This window comes from Punica granatum, chromosome 6 (assembly GCF_007655135.1).
Source record: "Punica granatum isolate Tunisia-2019 chromosome 6, ASM765513v2, whole genome shotgun sequence".
Classification (NCBI taxonomy): Eukaryota; Viridiplantae; Streptophyta; class Magnoliopsida; order Myrtales; family Lythraceae; genus Punica; species Punica granatum.
Window position 1 is genome coordinate 7,927,647 of NC_045132.1, and position 19,828 is coordinate 7,947,474.

Genomic DNA, 19,828 nt, shown 5'->3' on the forward strand with positions numbered 1-19,828 from the left:
TATATCTGTATATATCTATATATAATATTAAAAGTCAGATCCAATATGTAAAAGGTTGCCACGTGGGATGAATCGAAGTTATGGTTGAGTGACTTTTTAAATTACTGTCAATGAAGACCCGACAGATATAAATAATATTGTACTGTCACCTCAGTCATGGTAATACAAAAATCCCTATTCGTTTGGTTTTTGAGTAATATATTTTATCAACTCAACTAAATTTTATTCTTCATAAATTTAGTCACAAATTTAACAATACAATCGTTACTTTTTTACTTTTTTTTTTCTCTAATATAATAATAACTTTTCTTATATAATTTTTTAATCATTTTTATAATTAATGCTTAATGAGAAATTATTCATATACTTTTACATTTAAATATACATAATAATTTTTTAATAATAAAATTTCAATTTACTTTCATATCTATATATATATATATATTCTTACACATTAATATATTTGTTAACACTTGTAATCATTATACAAAATCAAGTTGAGTTTGATTATTATCTAACTCCAAACCAAATCGCCATCAACTTTCCTCCAGAACGCGTGCTGCACCACCCACAACCGCTGCTCTGGCCACCCTTCCCTATTGTCGCCAACATTCAATATATTACTTGTTTGTTACATCTCTTCCTCATTCGCATGACTGCCCTCGTACATGAAGTAAAAAAAGCAGCCCCTCTTCTCTACCACCATTTTTGTCTCCTTAATTTAAACTTTCCCCTCCTAAAGAGGGAGCTCCATCGCACGCCTTTCTCCACCGGTTAGGCTTTGCTATTTGTTTTATATCTAACAGCAATCAATATTTCCTTCTTAGACATGGATTTTGCGGCCCGTCAATCAGTATGCAGTTAACAATTTTATCTCTTCAATTTTCTATTTGAATTGCAAATTAGTTGACTCTTTGGTCTCTCAAGAGATGGATATCATCGTATACAGAGAATATGAGCATAAAGTAAGAAAATCTGCCTATGAGGGGAAAATCAATCATAAATTTCAATAAACATAAAAGCATGGGTACCAATCTAATGATGAAAATTAGGTTAATAGCGTGAAGGGACCATGCGCCGTTTCTAAGGCCCGGGCTCACCGCGGGAATGTTCTATAAATTGATTTAACGGTCAATGGAGGGAATAGTGGGCCGCGGCAACAACAGACATTGGTTCCTTCGAGCAGGATGGGGAATGACTGAGCGGAGCAATCAGGCCCGTGACTGTGCCAAGTCTCAAGCATGCTTCCGCAAACCAACCGGAGGAGCGAGCATATGGATTTGGTGGATTTGGTGGCTTTGGTGGGGGAGGTGAGGGGTGACAATTTGTGTCGTGTCGTGTTTATATGTGTCGTGTCTAAACGGATTCGTGTCATTGAAGTCATAACCCGTACACGATACGATTATTAAACGGGTCAGGTTTTGGAAATCCATACACGACACATTTATATCTGTGTCAATCCGTTTAGACACGTTTAAATCCGTTTATCGAAACGTGTCATAATAGGTGCACGTATGCACGACACGATTATAAACGTTATCCGGACACAATAACACAACTTGTTTATCCGATCAACTCAGTTACCCGGACACATTAACACGACATGTTTATCCGATTAACTCGTTTACTCAAACACGTTAACACGACATGTGTTGGATTGGGTGAAAGAAAGGAAAGTAAATTAGGTTAGGTACTTAGGAAGTTAGAATTATATAAGGATATTTTTATAAATCCAAATACATAAACGAATTAACGGGTTACATGATTATAGTAACACGATTAAACATGTCTAAATAAACAGGTTTAATTATGTATAATCGAGTTACACAGGTTCAACCCGATAAGACACGCTTATTAACCGTGTTTAAACGGGTTGGATCCGTTTAGACAGATTATCAAAAATGTCCAACCCAAACCCGTTTAACTTCGTGTTGGATCCGTGTCGTGTGAAATATTGTGAGCTCTAGGAGATGTGTCTATTCAATTGGTGGGAAAGGCGCCCATTGAGTGGAAGGTTTAGGCTCGTGAAACGGGAGGGGTGATGATCAACATTTCTTTGTTAGAAAGAATTTTCCGGCTCATAAATCTACACGCTATGATAAATACTCTTACTTGTTCATTTTCCTATTTGAATTTACCCATAAAAATGTGAAATTGGTTAATTTATAGAATTGTTTGAATTTTTTTTTCCAGTGAAATCATGGATATTTTAATTTATTGGCTGAAATTAATCTCGTTCAGACGTGAGTGTAATATTTTGGTCAAGATGTGCTTTTAGTGAGTTTTAAACTCTTACGTTGGGAGTAAAATTCCCACTTTATTCCCATAGAAGGGGAGTGTCCTTGATAGTTAGACCAAATCCAAAATAAAAAATAAGAGTTTCATGCTTTGTGGAGCCTGAAGCGAGAAGTCATTTTTGCAGGCCCTAAATGTTGACCATCAACATTTGTTGATGATAGACTTCCTGGGAGCCTAATATAAAGGGTTATCTTTATTCCTATTATAAAAAATAAAAAATAAACTCCTTAATATTCTTAATTTTACAAATTTATCCCAACTATCTCCCTCTCTAGAACTTTTTTATTTTTTAAAGATAATATTACATGTGTCACTTTTCCGTTGGTCAACCGGGATCCAATTGACGGTGTTATCACTTTTCAATTTTTGGGTTGCTCCCTCTGACTCCAGCCATCGCCTCATACCTGCAAGAAGGCCTTTAGGCCATCACCACGACCTAATCTTATTCCATACACGATGCTTCATCTCTCCATTTTCTAGGGCATAAAATGCATTTCTAAGACAACTGTATACTTTTACACACCTTTCTACCACTCTTCTAAATTGAGCATTGGAGAGCTCTCGGGTATCAACCTGAGAGTCTTTCTTATGGGTATGGACGTTGGTCGGAGCCAAAGAGAGTAACCCGTTGATTTTTTTTTCCACATCAAATCCTATTATTTAAGTTTCATTTATCTTATGCATTTCGTGATATTACTTTTTATAAATGAAGAATTAATTTCCTAAATTTGGGGTCAAAAGTCAAACTCAGAACCATTTGTAGTTGCCACAAAGTAGGAACCTAAAACTTTTAAAATATGACCTATATGTCTGTTAATTAGGGAAAGTCTTATATGTAATGAGTATATCACGTAATAATGTCACAAGCCAATAGAATTTTCGAATTCCTATTGATTTTTAGTAATATCATGACAAAAATAGATTTATTTATGTGTTTAGTGACATAATATTAAGTGATATACCCTGTTATACACAATACTTTCTTGATCAATTGAGCTTCTGTCCTATATAGATTTATTTTTGAAATTAATTTTCGCAAATTGGACTCCTCCATAAAATAATTTTCAATCCAAATTTTTGTGTAATTTTTTATTTCTTATTAGTTTGCAAGTTTAGCAACTTTTGGAGATTAGAAAGAAAAAAGAAAAGAGAGAGAGAGAGAGAGAGAGAGAGAGAGAGAGTAAGAGCATGGAAAATGAAGGATAATAAGTAGGGATGCTCAGTTTAGGTTTGATGCAGTTTTTTATTTAAATCGTAACCAGATCATAATTTCAGTTTTTTTTAAATTCAAAACCGTATTCATATCCAAACCACAATTTTAAAATAAAATCAAATCATAAAATTCGATTTTTTCAGTTTGGCTAACCGATGAACTAATCACTCTTTTGGGTCGTACTAATCCTAATAAATCAGTAGCAATTTAATTCTCATATTGGGCCATATCTAGACTCACTTATTTACCAAAAAAGTCAAAAAACAGCATACATGATGCATCCAAACAACAAAAAAGAAAACAAACGGCAATATGATGTCAAATTTAACCTTCATTTGCCTAGAAAGTTCATAATTAAGAAAAGTAGCAAAATAAATCAAGTTCATAATGCAGGATGTAGCAAAAATAAATCACCCCATAACTCAGTGCACAATAAAAAAGTTGTTTTAAGATAGAGGTTGTAAGGCCCATGGGAAGAAAAATATAATTTATACTCATATACAGTTGGGTTTGGTTTTTTTTCCTTCTGTTTATAATTTTAAAAAACAAAAACCAAACCGTATCCTCAAAACTTCAAGAAAAACTGCCCGTAACCAAACCATTGGCCTTTTCCGGATATTTGATTTTTAGGATTGGTTTCGGTTTGGTTTTTTGGTCTTCCGGATGTTTTTGAGCAGCCCTTATAATAAGGCCTAATATATAAGACCACCCTCGCTTCAATTGATATTATGGCTAAGACACATCTAAGAACTCAACTGGAGAGGTGGCGGTTGGCTTTCGACCTCCGAAACTTTGGGTCTTCCCTAACGTTAAGGAACTTTCAGAAGTACCTTTATAAAGAGGGATTGGAATACGTAGAGAAAAGTGTTGTGGGATCAATGCTGACCACCTATGCCTTGGTCGAGTTTGTTAGAACCATGTTTGAGGCCGCTGGCAACCTCGACTATGGTGAAGGTGGCGGATCTTGAGTCACACAGGTCTTCCTCATCTCCATGAGGGGGAAAACCGGTGAAGTGAAGGCCCAACACTGGTCACCACTATTGCAGTCGTGGTCGCCGATAATCTCAATGGCGTCACCGGCTTCAACTGAAGCAATAGTCAGCCGACGTTGAACCCCACCCCACTTCTAATTTCTCCGCTATCTGTCTTTCTATGTTTTTCTTTCAAAAGTTAATCTAAACGTTATGAACTAAATTGAAAACAAAATTAAACTCACAAATTTAGATTAACAAATATCTTCGGGAGGAGTCTATTTTGTGAAACGGTTTTAAAAAATGAAACAAAGATGGGCAAGAGCTCCTTACACCACATTTATTTTTGACCTTTCTTTCTTTCTTTATTTCTTTCTTTCTTAACTAGAGTATGATCCGCAGTATATGCTGAATAAAAAATATTTTCATATTGAGAATCTCTAGCAACCTAGGTGAGATGTTACATAAATTATTTTTCGTTTTATGGATTACTTATATACAAATGTGCTACACGCAAATTTTTGTATACCAATTTCATTGTAAATAATACACAAAATTAGGAAAGATAAAGATAAGTGATTTTACGATTATGTTTAAGTTATGCTAGAGATGAGAGAAAACAAACGTGAGACAGATATGAAAGAGATATGAAAATGAGATAAAATTGTGGAAAGAAAATGAGAAAGAATATTTTATACAATGATTAATGTGTTTCTTTTTAATTGGATGATTTTTTTTAGATGAATAATTAAATAATTTCATAATATTTATTTTTTATATTCTCATAAATGACGATTACAAAATACAACTCTCACTTAAATAAATAACAACTCTCACTTAAATAAATAATATATATACAAGTCTCCCTTAAATAATTCGTTAAAAAAAAAAGGTCTTTCTTAAATATAAGCAGTATAGATTTGACTTTTATGTTTGTTTGTAGGTTTGGCTGGTGATGGAGGCCTAAAATATTTTGAGTAAACTAACAATTTGGTCCATGAGTTATCGAGTTTATATCACTTGGCTCCTCGAGTTATTTTCTTCAACACTTAGATCTCTAAGAGATAGATTTTACATCAAGTAGGTCTTTGATCACATGAGATAAGTCCATGTGCAATCAGATAGGTCCCTGTGTTTATTAGTTAGGTCCCTAACTTAGCGAATTACATCAATATAGTATTTTGTTATATCATTTGAGTCCCTAATAACATGAGTTAGGCTCTTGCGATTCTCTATCTTAATGCCATTAAGTAGGATTAGGGACTTAAGTGATGTAACAAACCTAAATGACAGTTTCTTTTTGAATTTATGGGCTATTTATTTTCTTTTCTCTCTCTCTCTCTCTAACTTTTGCACTATATATTCTCATCCTTTCCCTCCCATTTCAACTTTTCCCTCTAAACTCTCCATTTTCTCTCCTCTGCTCAACCCCTGTGTGAAGCTATCGCTCTTGTTAGAATTGATCATGGTGAAAATCCTTCATTCCCATGAAAAGCAATGCGATTGAGGTCGATCATGGAGGACGACTATCTGGATAGCAAGTTCGTCTGCATTCCAAGGTATGTCAACCTCTCTCCGTGCGATTATCGAGTTGATAAAATTTAGATTTTTGGGGTACAGTTGTGATGATGCGTCTTCCCTGTTGGTGATGAGAATGCATGATCTATGACTTGGGTCGAGATGATGTTTTCTTGAGAAAGATGGCTTCTTTAGTATATAGATGACATCTTTTTGGTCTCGTTCATGAAAAGAAGTTCCCTCTTCCAGTTTTCTTAGCCATTGTTTGTATGGTCGAGATCTAGGTATGTTTATTCATTTTCTGCGAAATGGAACAGGTTAGAGTTTCCCCTTAAATTTTGTGGTTGTTTGATTTCCAATAATGCAATACTCATTTGTGAAAGGCAATGGATGTGCACGTTCATCATATGGGAAGCTTTGTGGGGAGCCCCAAGAAAGGTTATGCAAGTGGAGAGGTTTTTACTATTAAGAATGTAGATGTTAATACCATCACAACAATTGGCATATGTGATTTTCTCACCCTGAATCAACTGATAAACTCATAGCTTGCTACTATAGGGACCCCACATTTAGAACATTTGACTTGGCCATAAACTTGTTCGAAAGTGATCATGATGCAAGACACTTGAATAATGCACTTCAAGATCAGTCTGAGTTGCATTTGTACTATGAACATGATATTATTGATGCTCCTCTTGAACTCACTGAAGAGGAGATTAAGGAGCTTGAGAGTACTGAGACTCAAAAGAGGGAACAAGAAGAGAAGTTGAGAAGGGAATAGGAAGAAGTTGTGAGAAGGGAACACAATGAAGTTGCGAGAAGGTTACTTTGGCTTAATAATCTGTAAACTCTTATATAAATTCTGGTGAAATTGCTAGTGCTTCTCCATTCTTTTTTGTCATTTATTTGACTTGTTCTGTTAAAAGGACCTAAGTGATGTACAATTAGCAAGTACCTCAAAAGCAAAATAATTACAATAAAAAAATATGGCAAAAGGATCTAAGTGATGTACAAATGATTCAACTAATAAAGAGAAAAAAAAGCGGGAAAATAACGAAAGAAAAAGGAAAAAAATTACAAAAAATCTAGTAAAAAACACAAAAAATAGACGCAAGCACCTAGTTGATGTATCATTCTCTACTTAATGATGGGACATACATAATGTAACATAAGGACTTAACTGATATAGTAAAATCATCAATTTGATATGTCATGAACTTCAGGGTCTTTACTAATGTACTAAAGAACTTATTTGATATAGCAAATGACTTAATTGATGTAGAAAATGAATGATTTGATGCAGCAAAATATTAATTTGATATAGCAAAATGACCTAACTGATGTAAAAATGGTCAAATTGATACAAGTATCATAACTCTGGAATCTAAGTGATGAAAAAATTAATTCAAGAACCTAAATGACGTAAACCTGATAATTCAGGAATCAAATTGTCAGTTTATTCAAAAACAAAATTTAACAAAAAATGGGGGGAGAAATAAAAGATAAATAAGAAAAACAAAAAGCCACAACGGGACTAGCGCGGCAGGGAGATTGAGATTAGACTTGAAGTGGGAGAAGCGGCGCAGTCTCCATCCATCTCGAGGGAATGGACGATCCTGATTTCGTCCCTGTTCCCGAGAAAATCAGAAGGGACGACTGAAGGTGGGGGGAGGGGAGAGGAGAGGAGAGAGAGGAGGGGGGGTGGGGCAGGGATGACGTCAGATGGAAGGCGACTCCGACGCGCCCCTTAAACAGAGACGTGTCAAAGAAAGCGTGCCAGTAGGGCCCACCCATGACCGTCTGAGGTCCCCTCACAGTGCGGGAGGTAAAAATTGGAAGAACGGAAAGTCTGATGTGGACTTCGGTGGTGGGCCCATGCTCCCCTAATAACTTTCTGGGCCCACCAGTTCACTAGGATCCACGTCATGATGAGGAACATTGTACAATGATGCTTCGAGAAGAATTATTTTGAGGTTGTACATGTACTATTCTTTCCTTTCGTCAAATGCATCTCATATCATCACTTCAAAAATGGGATCGTCCTGATCTTACATGTTCAGTATAAGACCTTTATTTCAGTGGGTCTTGATTCGACTCTTATTTTTAATTCGCGATTTTTGCTCAGGGTGACCCGAGCTCAATGGCTTCTTCCCTTGGTACCGACGCTCTGCTAACCACAAATCTCACTCGAATATCCAAGTTAGGTTTCATTGGTCAGGGAGCTAGGCACTCCCATGATGATCCGTGTAAGTCATTTGGGATATCCGGTAAAACAATTTCCTTTGATAAGTAATATTTGGTATAACTAGATATTGATTATATTATTCTTTATTTAGATTAAATCCTAATGAGGTCTTAACTCTTGCGTTACTCGAGAATTTTCGAGTGATTATGAGCTCGACTTTAGATTCTAAAAATCATAAGAATATTAATAAGAATAAAAATTACAATAATAATATAATGTCTTACTTATAATCAGAAAATGTATGGGATAGTTTAATTTTGTAAAAAAATATATATATTTCTAAACAGACTATACTTAAATTAATGAGTAAACTAATAATTTGGTCATTAACATTTGAGCCAGCCATCAATTTCATCATCCACGTTTCATAACCATCAAAGATGCCCCAGATGTTATATTTCGAAGAACCCAATATATTTTTTGAAATTAAGATTAATTGTTATAAAAATGATATATAAATATTTTAAGCTTATAAATAAAATATAATTTTCAAAAAAGTTATGGTCTTCTAAATAAAAAAAATATTACAATAAAGAGCTACGAGCTTAAACTCGTAAATACAATTAAAAAATTTAAAAATAAGAATCTCATAAATATTGTTCAAAAAATACGAGTGAATGAAATTTTGTTTGAATTACTAAAGTTAATATATGTCAATTTATATTGATAATTAGCAAAAATATGACAATGCATTTCAATTGAAATAAATAGTTTCAAAATACCATTATAATAATTAACTCGCTATGTGGCAAAAAATAATTATTTATTCCAGTTTTTACCTAAAAATGTAAAGATAAATATTTGAAATTATAATTAATAATTAAATTTTTTATTTATTTTTAATTAGAAAATGTGTTTCAATGTAAATAATTACAATAAGAAATGGTATAAGAATATATGAAAACGAACTTGTGCAACGCACATGATAGAAACCAAGTCTCATTAAAAGTGAGTTAATTATTAATTATCATCGACATATTCTAATTCTTAATCAATCTATATAATATATAAACTTGACTACATCATATTAAATGGGGGTAGAATAGTGATTAGCTAACTAATTCATGAGTTTATTGTTATATAGAAATCAAAGTACAATAATTATTATTGTAATTAATAATGCTACACGAAATACAAAAAGAATTCAAAGAAGTATTGAAAAGAGATTCAAAAATACTACACAAATGCAAAAGAAATTAAGAGAAGTATTAAAAGGGGATTCATAAATTTTTAGAAGTGTTGTGCAACTAACTTATTTTAGAAGTGTTGTGCAACTAACTTTATTCAAATTAATGAAAAAATAATTTATGTAAGGTGATAAGAATAAAGAACAAGGAGTACAAAAATTATAAAATTTTAAAGATTTTATAATTATTATTCTTTCATTAAATGAAATTGAAGATTCTAAATTTATAGGGTTTTAAACTTATTTTTTCATAGAAAATAGATTGAGAAATGAAATGGTATTATGAATTTATTGCAGAAATTCTTTTCTTATGAATTGAATATATATTCAAAATCGTAAACATAAAATTTATCACAACTGAAGTTTATGGTATTAAAAATAATTTTTTGCATATTAATAAAAACTAAAGTTCATATAGTTATTATTTCATATCAATTTTTTATTATAAATTTCTTTCACAAAATCCGTGCGACGCACGGATTGAATAACCTAGTTATAATAATAGGACGTGGAACATCATTGCACCACGTAAGCTAAATGGTGAAACCCCTAACTCCACGTTAATTGTCCTTTTAAATATTGATAAACAAATATTTACTAACATTTTATTTGTGTCATAATCAATGAATCTTTTTATGTATATCCATGTTATTCATATGAATTTACATATAATTATGTGCATTTTTGTAAAACTAAAAGTTCTCCCGATGATTTACAAGAATTTCTCGAGAAACGAGATATCATTTTAAATTTATTGCACTAAATATCTTATGAATAGATGACATGAAAATTCATTCTATAAACATCTTCTATGTGATTTTCTTACACCTTTACTTCAACACAATATCTCTCTATACATATTACAGGTTGACTTAATATATATATATATATATATATATATATATATTACTCACGTTTTTCATAAAATTAGAGTAAGTATTTATTTGCCAACATAATTTTCGCTTCTTTCATCTTTCACTCAGAATTTATAGTGATATATCTATTCAATACATACCTTTTTTATTTATACTTATTCACGTAATATGTGATGATCAACTACGTTGAGTTATTAAAAGAAAATATTACAGTTCAATTGGCAAAGGTGCATTTCTTTTCTTGTATGATTCACTAGTAGGCATGTTGGGATAATAATAGTCAAATCTCCTAAAGAAAGTACTTATAGCACGGTTGTTAAAATCTAAGTTTTTACGTGGAAATGATAGAAGATCCACAATATCAATTCACAAAATGGGATCGTATAATTCTAAGTTTCTATGAATAATAAATATAGCAATTAAAAAAATATTTTTATGCCAATATATATAAATAATAACTTTTTTATGAATATATATGAACAATAAACATAGCTAAAATTAAGAGTTGTATATAGTATATATATTAACGTCTTGAAAAGCAAAAAAAGAAATGATATTTCTTTTTTATTTGGTTACAAGGAGGTCCGCGGGTTTATCAAATCTAGAATCTCTTAATTACTACGCTAAAGTGTGCGTTACTGCATTACACCTTTTTTGATATTTCTATTTTGTAGAGGGAACAAAACATGGTTAGATAAAACTATAAATTAACTTCCAAAATATTTTTAAGTTGGGCCCTTGCAGTTTCGAGTCCACTGCAATATTTAGTTATTTTTTTTCGGTAGTTATATTTAGTTAATTATTTTATATTGGATTAGAAAATTGCAACAGATTGTTTCCATTTATTAAGCAGCGGCTTTCTTCATCTGTTTTTGGTGAAAATTATAACAGCAGCAAATGCATTTTTCCTTCACTATAAGCTTAAGGGTACATGTGCATATAAATAGTTAGATAACATACACTCCTGACTTTTGAGCGAGCTTATACTAAATAGCACTCTACGCACCAATAAGAGTTGGTTCAGGTAGTTCGGTACTTATTCACATTTTAATAAGGTCTCGGGTTCGAGTCTTGTGGACGGAGCAAATCCTTCACTAGAAAAGTTTAGTGGGTTGACTCAACTCGAACTAGATTAATCGGGACTTATTGAGCTTCCTTTTAACTCGACTCGACTTGTTAGATTATCCTATCCTTAATAAAAATAACATTATATTATGTTGATTTTATTGATTTGATGAGATATAAATTAGGAGCGGGTCACTACAACAAAAGTGACTTAGCGACCAATTTTTGCAAACCATCAAAATGGGTTGCCAAAAGCCCCATGGAATGGGTTTGGGGTGACTCAAAAAATTGGGTCGCCCAATAGAGGGCTTGATCAACTGTTTCTGATGGGTTGGCAAAAAATGATCATCGTAGGGCAACCTATGCTAACCCACAAAAAGGGTCGACATAGGTATGATTTTTTGCCAATCAATAGTTAAGGTCAGCACAAGTTAGTCGTCCTAAGTGCGGTCTATTCGGATAAAAAAAAAATGCTTGCCTCAAGTAAAGCTTTACCCGACTCTTACAAATGGATCGCCCTAGGTAAGGTTTTTCGCGACCCAAATTTTTTGGATCACCCTAGCAAGGTCTATGAAGATCCATAATGGGTCGGCCTAGACATCTCAAAGTCGACCCATCTTTTGGGTAAGCCATAAGAGACCTTTGCCGACCCTTACATATGGGTCACCCTAGGTCTCTTTTTTTGGGACCCAAAAGAAAAGGTTCGCCCCAAATGAAAGGGCGCCAAATTGAAAATTATGAAATTTCAACTACTTAGATGTCATTCTCTTAAATTTCAAATCCACTTTAATAAATCTATCCCCTTTCTCGTCTGTCTTGCATTGGCAGAAAGTCCATCGATTTATGCTACCCTAGATCCGCTCCGACGGAGACCCCGTTACGTCGGCCACAGCTACGGCTCTGCTCACCTGCAAGAAACGGAGCATGAGAACGGTCAGGAGATGCCCATGTCCTTCCACTTCGCTAGATCTCCATTCAATGGTCTGCGGCGGATCAAGTCTTTCACCCTTTACTTCGGCAACTCTTCCGTAGAGCCAGTCGCAACTTCCCCTCTGACCACTGATAGCAACCACCACCTTGAAAAGCCCATCGATGTTATCTTTCTCCGGGTAAGTAAACCCTCTTTGTAAATTTATCCAAGGCTGTTATCTTTCTATGATTTCTTGATGGTTCATCGGTTAAATGTGATTGCTCTATGCTTGGATTGAAAGGATAGTCCTCGCTGGAACCCTAGAAGCGTCAATTGATTGATCTTTGTCCCCGTTTATGATTTCCCACTGATTATCGGTTAAATGGGCTTGTCACCTTCAAGCTGTTTGATGAAATGCTTAAGTAATTTGTTTTGACATGTATATGATCTATGGGTTTTACTTTTAGCTTTTGAGTGGTTATAAAACCATTCTTTGCTGAATGTATACATTTTGGCATGTAATTTTGTTAAGTAGAAGGTTACTGTCCTCTTACGTTGTTTTGCTACAGAGATTATTCTCATATTTGCAGCAAACATTCATTTGTGTAAAAGGTTATTCTCATTTCGAAGGAATTGTTCTCATCTCCCATAAAAGGCACTCATCTCAATTCTGAAAAGGGTAAAAGAAATTGTCGAGCAAGGACTGTAAGATGGATACCAGTATATCTAGTCAAATGGGGGAACCATTGATTTTTGATAGGATGATGAGTCATCTCCAAGGAATTAGCAAGTATGACCGCTTTCTCTTCAGTTAAGCCATGTTTATGATGTCTACTTCTTCCTACTTGTTTGAGTATATTGTTAATTCTCGATTTTCATTTTCATTTTAACCTTGATTTAAAGAGAAGGATGAGGAGGAGATTAGGTGAGGATTCAGAAGGATAGCGAAGTAAGATTGAAGATCATCGGGACTCGTGTTGATGCCACATAAATCGTATGCACCTTTTATCTAATCTTGAGAATTTATCTACGTAGAAGGGTAGAGGAGGAACAGAGGGAGAACTTGAAGAATAAAATTCGAGTGTAAAAAGAGAGATGAAGCTTCAGGGACAAAGGACAAGAATGACGTGAAGCATAAAATTCAAAAAGAACTAGAGACACGGAGAACCAATTCAAGATGAAGTTGTTGCAGAACAAGTATAAATTTGTTTCATAAGTATTTGTCTTTGTCGAGTCTTGGAACCGTGTAATTCTTAAATTATTATGTGATGACTTTGAGCATAATTATTTGGGTTGTCAATTTGATTCATGTATAATTTATATTTGTCCATATTGCTACTGGCCGACGGCTTGTTGATAGATTCTAAAAGCTAATTCGCATTATCATACCCTAATAACAAGCTAGTAAGCTGCTAACAGTAGCACCCGTTATTCGTCATTGTGGACTGACAGCAAGCTAATAACCTGTTGTCAGTGGACGAGATATTTATGTATGTATTATGCATGTCGCGACCCCTCGGAAGATCAACCAACTCTAGGCTCTCATGACCCAAATTGGGTCGGTCCAGGTTTGCTTTGGGTGAACCAAAATTTTAGGTCGTCCCTAATTATAGTTTTGCCGACTCAAATTGAGTTGGCCCAAGTTCGGCTTAGGGGACCCAAAATTATGGGTCGAGCCTAACTATGCCTTTGCCGATTAGCTCTTTAGTCGACCCATCATTTTAGGTTGCCTTTGGTTAGGTCTATGGCGACCATTTTCTATTGTAGTGAGTTGTTTAGGATTAGGGTTAGATTAGGATCCTCTTCCCGATTTTTATCGGGGTCCATGGTGAATTGTAATAGAAGGTAGTTAATCATAATTATTGGTTTTAGGATGACTTGCTTCTATTATAAGGTTGTTATCTGATGTAATCTTTACATGTAACTCCCTCTATAGTTACTCCTGAAGGGTCAACGAATATATCTCGCTCTTATAATTTCTGCTTAGTATTTTCCGTTACATTCACTTTTGCATGGGATGAATGAATGATCCTCGTTATATTGTTGAGCAAAAAAAAAAAATTTCTTTTTACCCCTATCTTTATATATTTTTATCTTTCATCCTAATTCTTGTTTTATGTTTATTTTACACGGTTTTTTATCTTGATCTTATCGTTTTCAGATTTCAATAAATCTTTTGATGTATAATATTTTGAAGTATAAAAAAGAATTGAAACTAAAATGAAAAGAACAACTTGTTAATAACTATGTGAGATTCCTAACGATATCCTAAACTAGTATGTCTACATCTTCATCTCGAGAGGTCTATTGTTGTGCGATACTTTTATGAACACAAAGTTTAAAAAAAAAGAAAAGAAAAAAAGAATGAAGAAGAAGAAGTAAAGACAGTTACTGGAGTCTCCTCAGTGTCAAAGTCTACAACCCTTTACTAAGGCCTTCCATGATTTTAGGGTATGGTTTGGTGACCGGCGAGTTTCCTATCTCTTCACACTCTCACCCCCCAAGAGATTACTACTAGCGTTCATTGTGACCTCGTCGGGGTTGCAATCCCACCATCCCTTTCTCTACACTCTATATATATATATATATATATATATATATATATATTATTGTATTATCTATATTAAATATAAAAGTATGGAGCTCATCTTTTATTTCTTCACATTTGCATTCCAAAACTACCTTGTGTTTTTTCTTAAATTCCAAAAAATAATCTCTTACCCCTTTTAGTTTCTAACATAGCATGAAAAGACTTTCTCATGGCTTCTTCTCCATTCCAAACGGGACACAAAAGGCTTGCTTATTGACAGAAATCTATTGAAAAGACTAATTACAAATTTAAATATCTAAATATCAGTATAAAAATAACCGACTTTTGGATGTATCAATTTGGTGCGGAAAATATACAGAAGAAGCGTGCAAGATGCCAAAGAACAATTGAGTTGATTGCTTTATTTAATAAATTTTCCACGGAAACTAAGCAGAAAGAAAAAAAAAGGAATAATTAATTTGCTTCCTTCTTTTTTTCAAGAATTATAATACTATTAATCTATATAAAGAAACGCAACTTATTAAAAGATGGTGTAGTATAGTAGCGCACGCTCTCGTGTGTTAACCTGGAGGTCGCATGTTCGATATCTAGTGAGATTATCCGTACTCCTTTATTAATTATTTAGGATTCTACTTTCATTGTACTAGATATTGAACTTCCTTTATAACATAAAAAAGGGGAAAAAGACTTTTTTGGTTCTATATGTTTAACCTTCGGTCAATTTTGATCATCTAAGTTTTAATAGTGCCAAATTAGTCATGTACGTTTGCTTCATAAGTCAATGTTGGTCCATTTCGTGATTTATAAGACCAAAAACATTTTTCTTTTCCAAAACTTATAGAACCACATTTTAATTAAAAGTCAACTTATAGGACCAAAATGTCATTTTCAAAACTTATAGGACCGAAATTGTCTTATAAAACAAACGTATATGACTGATTCGATAATTTTAAATCTTACAGGATCAAAATTGACTGATTACTAAACTTATATGACCAAAACTATATCTTTCCCAAAAAAATGCAAGCTATTTTTTGAGATAGTCATGCAAACTCATCTACAATTTAGGCTAACTGAACTCCAACAACAGGGCAATAAGATTATATCTAATGCTAGTTTCTCTTTTAAGTCTTTAAAACTGCGCCTTATCACTGCCACATAACCATCACGTCAAATAGAGGCACATTTAACAAAAAGAAACTCATTGTCCCAACCATCATCTCTATTTTTAAATCTCTTCGTTGGATCCCACATACATATTTAAATTAAAAAAATCAATCGACTATGAGACCCACAGCTTTTGGTTGCATGTCCCACCAAAAAAATAAAATAAAAAATAAGTTGAAAAAGGTTAAAGCTGCTACAGTAACTCGCTGGATCTCTCATTTGAGAGACGTCTCTCAAATGATAGACGCACCAGTCGGGGTCGAGGGGAAGGGCAATGCCACGTGGCGTCTCTGCCTTGGGAGAGACCCCGCTAGACTTAGTCTAATAGCACGTTTTATAATAGATTTATCATATATTTTCGAACAAGCTTGCTTATTAACAGAAATCTATTGTAAAGACTAATAACAAATCTAAATATCAGTATGAATAAACCGACTTCTGTATTTATCAATTTGGTCTGGAAAATATACAGAAGAAACGAGCAAGATGCCAAAGAACAATTGAGTTATTGCTTTATTTTATTAATTTCCAGTGGAAACTAAGCAGCAGGAAAAAGGAAAAAAAAATAATTCATTTGCTTCCTTCTTTCGTACAGAATTATAATATTATTTCTCTATATAAAAAAATGCAACCAATTTTTTTGCTAAAAGAACGTTGCAAGGTGTTTCCAATATTTTGTTTTCTTTTTCCCTAAGCAAACCTTTAGTGTACGGTTTGGAATGGTAAACTCTAGGTTCCTATTCCTTCATGAAATAAAACTATCAATTTTATCTAAGAGTAATCAAATTTTAGATTAATTTTTTTAAAAAAATAATTTAATAATTGCAATGATGTATACATTACATGAATTCCTTACTCAAGAACTTTTAAAATACATTTAATATATATTATTCAATTACAAGTTTGAATTCATTGCAAACCTTTTATATGCTACTATAAATTATAAATCTGAATCAATTATTGCTTTTATATTTAAACTTTTATAATAAAAATTTATTTATAAAATCCGTGCAACGCATGAATCCAATATACTAGTTCAAAAAAAATTCCATGTCAGCAAATTTAGGGTTAATTACCTATAAAATATTAACTTTTTATATTTTATCAATTCTAGCATGGGTGTTATTCCTAACCTAAAAATTTATAGACTATCAATTTGATATTAATATTACTATAGCGTCAACATTTTCTATTAGTGAGGGCTCAATGGCGGTTATGACCCCCAAAATCGGGATCGCCTTTTACGGTAGAGGTCTCCGGCGACCCCATTGGGGGTGGTGGTCACCAATGATGCTCCCACCACCGACCTCCTTCTTTATTTCTTTCTCAAAATTACTGCTTTTTTTTTAAAAAAAATTTCGGGCGGTGAGGACCTTAAGGAGGCCACCACAGTCCTTGTAGGGTCATTGGTTCGACCATTGAGGTTGCCGATTACCCCGATCGGGTGGTGGTGGCCAAAAAGTTCTGTTTAAATTAATGAAAAAGTTAATGCATGCTAACATTGATATCAAATGGATAGTTTATGTATTTTTAGGCCAAGAAAAAAAGTTCACGCGAGAATTGATAAAATAAGAAAATTTTGGGTTATTTTAGGCAATTAACTTGCAAGTTTATATATATAGAAAACTTGTCATTCCACACAAAATGTCGCCATCACCCGAATGAAGTTATGTGCGACCATTTTGGCACCAAATATCCTCGAGGAATGGTGTGTCTACCACGAGGCTCATTCTCAAGACAAATTTTAACGTCTTAATTTGGGATATCGATGTCAAGCGTAGGGGCTAGTATGACAACTATGTTAAGGATGACCATGGGACATGTATGGAACTGGGTGGATCCTTTCCATATCCAAACCCGTTGGAAAGTGTCAATCTCCAAAGTTTTCCCAAGCTTGTTAAGCAATTGAAGACAAATTCCCAAATCCTTTCAATTAAATTAATAGGTTTCACTAGGAATCTGCTTTTTATACTTGCTAATGGACTTAACATTAAAAAAGAACTCGATTAAACAATCACAACAATATGGTATTTCATCACACAAGTTTCAAGTATAACAACACCAACCTAAATTAACATAAAACCCCAAGAAAGATTATTAGCATTGAATTTAACTTGATACATAACTCAAAAAACGAATAAGGGCTTGGGGTATTTTAATATATCTAATAAATGAAAAGGATACTCTATAAATCTAATAAATAAATATGGATATTAGTAATTTCATACTTTAACAAGTTTGGGATGGGTTCAATTTAAAATGTCATATCCTTCCCAACTCCTAGAAGGCATTGGCCTAAACACTGAAACCCTTTCCATGAAACGAGCAGAATTTTTTAATGCTCCACTTGGGCTTGGAACATGTAAAAACTCATTCACAGAAACCCATGATCATCCCGAAGCTATGTCGCCCTCTAGATATATAAAGCCTTACCAGCATTTGCCGAATGGGATACTAGTCGTTCTTTCATTTTAAATTTCCTTAATTTTTAAAAATCATTTTACATTTACAAATCATTTAACGTCAATACACTTTCTGAAAATTCAAATGGTAAGACCAAAATAAACTAATCGTGGCAAGCAGAGAACAATATTAAAATAAAAAATCACGACGAAATTGAAAAACAATTAGGCCTTATTTGGCAAATGATTTTTTTTAACTATACTCTACTTCATTCTATTCCAACTATAAATAATTATTTGTAATGATTGTGTTGTTGAACTATAGGAAAAAGTAATGAATAGTTGAGAGAATTTAGTATTAAAATTGAATTGAATGATAGTTAAGATAAAAAAAATTGAAGAAAAAGGAAAAAAGTAATAATTGTGTTGTTGAATTGAAGATAAGTGAAGTTGAAGTGGAGTAGAGTTAAAAAAAATTCCATTTGCCAAACAAGGCTTTAAACATTTAGGAACAAAAAAACTTTAATCTATTATGTCAATATGGTCAATGGGATGGACTATCAGTATTTTGTAAAGTATTAAGTGAACTGCCCAGTTTTTAAAGAGCAGGGTGGGGTGTTATTTACAAATTTAGCCAACTACGGCGCCTCAACACTGGAATTTCCGGGAGGAGGGCTCTTGCCTTTTATTTATTTTTTTATGATTAATGTTTATTGGGCCCATCATTTGGATAACGCTTGCATCCTGTATATTCCACATTAAGTACTTTAAGGGCATGTTTGGTTCGCATGAACTGGTATTCCATTCCCTACGTATTCCGTATGGAATACTCATTCCGACATTTGGGAACCTGAAGATGCAGAATAGCTATTCCGGGTCGGAATAAGAATCCGGCTTTCATAAGGAATATGAAAGTTTCCCTTGAATGTCCACAATAGGTATTGTCCATTCGGAAAGCCGTGAAAACTCGAAAGTGCCCTCAAGTTTCTTCACTTATTACAATCTCATGCCATCCACATATCTCCTGCTTCCCCCGACTCTATTGCAGAGCAAACCCGAAGTTGAAGTGCTTGAACCCTTTTCCGGTTTCGATTCCTCCCTTGACATAGCGGAAATGGGTTAAGGTGTGGATCGAAAAATCTCCGCGACTTGAAGCTCGCTCTTCACCCCGATTCCCCGCTTGAAGCTCGTTCCCCTCACTCTGCTGAAGTTCGAAGCTCACTCTCTACCCTATTCTTCGTTCTAATTAGGTTTGTCTCGTTGCTTATCAAGTCCGAGCTTTCAATTTCAAGTTAAGGGTAGTCGATTATCAAGTTAGGGCTTTCGAATTTCAGGTCGGGTTTTCCGTTTTGGGATAGGGTTTTCGATTTTTAGGTTTCTCTTTACTGGACTCTCCTCTGCGTGAAATGTGGTCGTCGCAGCTTCCA

The 19,828-nt window shown here is 33.8% G+C and overlaps 1 long non-coding RNA gene across 10 annotated transcripts; it reads left to right on the forward strand.

Moving 5' to 3' along the window:
* Positions 1 to 5,849: 5,849 nt before the first annotated feature.
* LOC116209945 lies at positions 5,850 to 13,640 on the forward strand. Of its 10 annotated transcripts, none has more exons than XR_004157371.1 (5): positions 5,850 to 6,041; positions 6,711 to 7,973; positions 8,126 to 8,246; positions 12,200 to 12,480; positions 13,185 to 13,640. It is a non-coding gene; the product is annotated as an uncharacterized LOC116209945 (long non-coding RNA). The 10 variants fall into 10 exon arrangements; XR_004157374.1 differs by lacking the exon at positions 6,711 to 7,973 and adding an exon at positions 12,872 to 13,071 and having other exon boundaries at positions 5,857 to 6,041; XR_004157373.1 differs by lacking the exon at positions 6,711 to 7,973 and adding an exon at positions 12,894 to 13,071 and having other exon boundaries at positions 5,858 to 6,041.
* The last annotated feature ends 6,188 nt before the right edge of the window (positions 13,641 to 19,828 follow it).